This window comes from Arachis ipaensis, chromosome B6, assembly GCF_059453495.1.
Source record: "Arachis ipaensis isolate K30076 ecotype BB chromosome B6, ASM5945349v1, whole genome shotgun sequence".
Taxonomy (NCBI): domain Eukaryota; kingdom Viridiplantae; phylum Streptophyta; class Magnoliopsida; order Fabales; family Fabaceae; genus Arachis; species Arachis ipaensis.
In genome coordinates, this window is record NC_142441.1 from 116,888,897 (window position 1) to 116,894,896 (window position 6,000).

A 6,000-nucleotide genomic window follows, 5' to 3' on the forward strand; every position below is an offset into this window, starting at 1 on the left:
CATATGCATTGAGAAAAAAAAATATATATATAATATAATATAAAAAAAGGAGAAAAGAAGAAGAAAAAGAGAAAAAGAAGAGAAAAAGTGCAAATAAGAGAAAGGGGACAAAATGCCCCAAAGTAAGTGAAAGCAATGCATATATAATGTACTTGAAATTAGAATGCATGAATAATGTGGAAAACATGGTTGATGGATAGTTAGATTTTGTATTATGATTACATGGATTGTCTAAAGTTAGGTGGAAAGTTTAAGTTAATTAAGGATTCAGATTTTAGTCCACTTGACCAAATACAATCCTACCTTGACCTTAACCCCATTACAACCCTTAAAAGACCTCTTGATTTGTGTGTTTGTGCATTAAATTTTTATTGATTGGTAGAAGAAAAGCAAGCCTTAGAAAGCAAGGTTAGTAGAGAATTGAGAGAATCGAACTTTAGACACTTGAGTGATTAGAGTGTATACACTACCAGTGAGGGTTCGATGCTCAATTCCTTGTTCCCTGCTTTCATGAGCTATTTTCTTCTTGCAAGTCTATTTGTACTTCTTTTTTTTTATGATTTGAATTAGTGAAATCCAGTTCATATTTCCTCTTGAAAGATTTATTTACTTTTAACTAAGTAGGTAGAAATATTTTGCATGTAGTTACATTCATAGGTTGCATTTCATACATTCTACCATCCCTCTTCATCTTTATAGTTTCTCTTGAGCTTAGCATGAGGACATGCTAATGTTTAAGTGTGGGGAGGTTGATAAACCACTATTTTATGGTATATCTTGTGCTCAATTGAGTGGATTTTATCAACTCTTTTCCCACTTATTCATATTATTTGCATGGTTTTACATTTGCCTTCCTAATTATGTGCTTTGATTGAAAACATGCTTCTTTGATCCTATATTTGCTTATTATTAATCCTCTCTTATTACCATTAGATGCCTTGATATGTGTGTTAAGTGATTTCAGAGATTACAGGGCAGGAATGGCTCAGAGGATGAAAAGAAAGCATGCAAAAGTGGAAGGAATGCAAGAAGTTGGAGAAATTGCTAAGCTGTCCAGCCTGACCTCTCTGCACTCAAACAGCTATAACTTTAGCTACAGAGATCCAAACGATGCGGTTCTAGTTGCGTTGGAAAGCTAACATCCAGGGCTTCGATTTGATATATAATATGATATAGTTCCCTTGACGCTAGGTGACGCGACCGCGTGATCCATGCGGCCGCATCGCAGTGACGGAAACCCAGCGTGGCAAAATTCGAAACCAGCGAATTCTGGACTGTTTTTGACCCAGTTTGCGGCCCAGAAAACACAGATTAGAGACTATAAAGTGGGGAATGCATCCATACATAGAAGGCTCTCATAATTCATAATTTTAGGAGTAGATGTAGTTTTTAGAGAGAGAGGTTCTCTCCTTTCTCTTAGGATTAGGATTTAAGATTTCTCTTAGTTTTAGAGTGACTCTCAATCCCAGGTTCAATCTTCTTTTTTATTTCTTTTCTATTTAATTTATGAACTCTTTATGTTAAGATTGATCTTCTATTATTAATGTAATTCGAGGTATTTTCAGATTTAATTTTGCTTTGCTTTATTTATAAGTTCTTTCAATCTAACTTACATATTTTCTTCTTTTTGGCTTTGGTTAAATAATTGGTGACTCTTGAGTTATCAAACTCATTGTTGATTGAAAATTGGAATTCTTCAAGAATTAATTCATCCACTTAACTTACCTTCATAGTTAGAGGTTAATAAAGTGGGAGAAAAATCCAATTCTCATTACAATTGATAAGGATAACTGGGATAGAACCTCTAGTCTTCATACCTTGCCAAAAGTTTAGTTTACAGTTATTTATTTATTTTACTTGTCATTTAAATATATCTGTGCCCATTGCCCAAACTCAACATTCCCCAAAAACACACTTTTTCATAATCAATAATAAGAACATACTTCCCTGCAATTCCTTGAGAAGACAACCCGAGGTTTGAATACTCGGTTATCAATTTCAAAGGGGTTTGTTACTTGTGACAACCAAAATGTTTGTATGAAAGGACTTTTGAAGGTTTAGAAACTATACTTGCAACGAGGATCCATCCGCAATTTTCTAGACCACGCAAAAGTTCTCTCATCAATGACCGACCTCCGCTGAAGGAACTGAAGAAGTTGACACTTTAGCGGCAGGCACAGGGGGAGGTTCAACATCATCATCATCCGAGTCATCAGGGACAATCTTACCATCCCTCACAACATTGTCCAGGTTGAAGAGAGACAGATCAACCTCGGGAGCCAGAATTCGAACCTGCTCCTTCAGGTTCTCATAAGCAGCATTCACGCTGCCGACAAGGTGACCTTGGAGCTCGGAGTAATCAGTTCGGGCAGACTCCAACTCCTCCCTCAGACGCATTACGTCCCGATAGGATGTAACATAGCTGTCTTTATGCCTCAATGCCGTGTCCTCGGCCAACCTCACAGAAGCCGCCAAGGCAAGGGAGCTAGCCTTCTTGCTCTCCAGCTCTTTCTCCAGTTTGGACACTTTCGCTTCGAGCCCCTCCTTCAAGCCTTTCATCCGATCAAACTCCTGTTTAGCCTCCTCCATGAAGGCTTTGGTGGCATGAAGAGGAAGATTTTGGGCAGTGCGGTACAAGGCAGCCCCCATGTGCGCGATCTTAACACTACTCCGAGTTATAAACTCCAAATGGCAAAGGAGCGATACATCATCCATAGGGAGGACATCGTAAGGACCGATCTGCTAATCTACGAACTCAACCGCGTCAAAATCTGGGGCATCAAGGTTGAAAGGCTCAAGGGTTTTTTGCTTTTTGTTGGGAGGAGCACCAGAAGTAACAACAGAGGCTTGGGGAGGATCAATCAAACGAACCCGGGGAGTTGGGATTACCTTCCTCGCCCCAGGTGAGCTCGGAACGGACGGCTTCGACTGAGCCTGGGAAGATCCCTCCCCGGCCGCCTTGGCCGAGATGTTTTTTGCTGCGGTAGCTTTCTTCGCCCTTTTGAAGGCCTTCATAGATTCATTATCCTTAATCATCTCTGCAAAGCAAAACACAAGCAGTAAAGAATCAATTAACAAATCAGAAAAGAGCTTGCAAACAGTATAGGAGCAGACAAAAGAGGAAAATAAAAAAAATTAACTACCCAGTTCAGTTCAGAGGAGAGAGGGGTTGGTTAAAAACTTCTTTGTGTCGAGATTGAGAGGTTGACCCCAGGTCTCTTCCAGAACAGTCACAAAAGCTTGCTCAGCCGCATCCAATATTTCCCACGAATATCTAGATACCCTCACATCCTTTTGCCATTCCAAGGGAAAGGCGGGCTCGTCATTTTCATCTAGAAAAAATGGTCGAGCTCCTTCAACAGCTCGGACTTTAAAAAAGTAATTTTTAAAATCACGAAAAGATTCATCAAACATGGAGAAGACCTTCTTTCCCTGGGAAGCTCGGAAAGAAACCCAAGCAGCTTTTTTCTTTACTACCCCAGGCTTCGTCAAAACAAAGAGATAGAAGAAAAGAGATTGCGAGGCAGGAATACCGAATCCATGACACAACAATTGAAGGATTCCAGGATATGGGGTGAAGTTGGGAAGGAGCAACATTACAGGACCATAACAGGTTGGTCTCAAAATCAGTAAAAGGAAGGGTGATACTCATCGGGCCAAAAAAGAAATCGTAAGCATAGAAAAAAGGGCGATCTCCAGCAACCCAAGTAGAAAAACAAACTCTCTCTTCAGAAGTGGGAGGTACAAGTTTGTAATTATTTTCCTCACCAGCACTACTACAAACCCTATGAAATTGCCTAAGCTACTGACAAAATTCAGAATCAACCAAAGAAACACACAAGAGAACCATTGAATCCACCAAATCAGCCATACCCTCAGGGACCTGGAAAGATGTCTCAACAATGTTCTTGCGAGAAGACATGAAGTCAACTAGTCCTACAGCAAGAAGAGAAGAAAACAGATTACTAATCCAAAAACATCTCGGATAAAAACAAAACATCTCAGAACAGCTCGGATAAGCGCGATTCGGAGCAATACAAACAAAAGAAAAACCCCGGGACTCACACTAGAGATCTAGGGGCATCCTTTTGGGGGTAAGTTAGGGAGCAAGGACTTAAGGAAACACTACAAGTTTACATCTCTACACGACCTGACAGGAAGATAACACTCTGAGAAGAAAAGTCGCGAGTTACAAATCAAAAATCATCAAAATAATTACCTCCCAAAATTCATAGTCTCAGACAGAACTAACAAGCAACAAAAGCATCAAAAGGAAGTCAAGAAAATGCACTCCGAACAAAAGGCAAAAATTAAATTATGGGTATCGTTATCTCCTACAAAGGTACAACAACAAGGAAAGCCACCAAAACAGAGCAGAAGTCAATGGGCAATCTTTTGAAATTGTGAGCAAGATACAGTTTTTTCAAAAAGCAGCCAGAAGCAACAGTAGAACATGCAAAACCCTAGGAAGCCTCAAACAGAAATACCAGGAATACGCATAAAAACGAAAAAGAAAAAACACATCACAGCGACAAGTAAACACAAGATCATAGAAAGGTTCAAGCTTTTTTCAACATGCAGTCAAATGACAAAGAAAACCAAAGGCAAAGCGACGAAAAAAGTGAAGAAACTGTAAATAGAACCAACCTGGAAAAAAGCGGAAAGCTTCAGAAGAATTGAAGATGGAAAGACGGAATCACTAGATCGCTGAATGATGCCGCAACACAAGAAAAGGCCAAGCTATAGGCAAAAAACAGAAAGCGAGAGAACGAAGGGAGAAGTTACAAAGAAAATGAAGGAGAGAAACCGTTTCTGATTGCAAAAATTCAAAATAAAAGCCAAGGGAAACGGGGCAATTAATATCAATTAATGAAGGTATTAAACCCTCACACGTTCCCAAGAACAAAGCGCTGATATAAAAAGCGCGCGCTTTTAGAAGAAAACGTTCCACATTCAAAAAATTTCTACAAGGAAAGAAATCGACAAATGCTCGAGTTCGGCTTCACTAGAGAAGGATCAAAGTCAAGGACTCGACCTCAAAAAAGAAGACTGAACTCAAGCAGGGGCACTGTTCACACCCTGGGTCGAGCTATCCGATCTGGGATGTTCAGTAACAAAGCGACCGACCTCTTCAGGTCAGGCTATCCGACCTCTTCTCAAAGAGCTCAGTCAAATCGACAGGAAAGCCCAAAAAGGGGGCCCAACTTAAGGAATATGACCCAAATCCAAAGGCATTCCAAGCCTATAGAGAGAGGGGCGGTTCCCTTGAAGATAAGCTGACCTCACCGAAAGATAAGATAAGATAAGATAAGATAAGATAAGATAACTAACTTATCTTATCTAAAAAGGTCACTATCACACTATTATAAATATACTGGAGCACCCAGGTATAACTCATACTCTGATTCTACTAAAAACCTATTTAATACCCATGCTAACTTAAGCATTGGAGTCTCTTGCAGGTACCCCCCACCCTCCGGTGATGAAGGATCAACAGTGCAGCCAAGCTCAACAAGTCGTACACGACAGCTCCGGCCTCCATTTACAGCCGGACACGTCATCTCTGACCAGCACAGAAGATCTCATCCAAGATTGACCTACAGTTTCAGGTAACCCTCAGAATAGAAGCCATCGTGGTCAAGGTGTTGGATAAGCATTATGGCTACATGGCTCTTATGCATAAGCTTCGGATAGTATGGCTACACGGTTTGATTTGTTGGATGTAGGGTTTGGGTATTTTTTGGTTAAATTTGATATTGCTGCGGATCATGAGAAAGTCATTCTTGGTGGCCTGTGGTTGATAGACGGTCACTATGTTGCAGTAAAGCCATGTGACGTAGATTTTAGGCCATGCGAAAAATCTTTCGGATCAACGCTAGTATGTATTCAAGTCTCGGGACTTCTAATTTGGTGCTACCAGGAACAAGCAATGTTGCAAATTGCTTCTGCAATAGGGGTTCCGGTGAAAGTACACTTGGCCACTAAGCTTGCAAAGAGAGG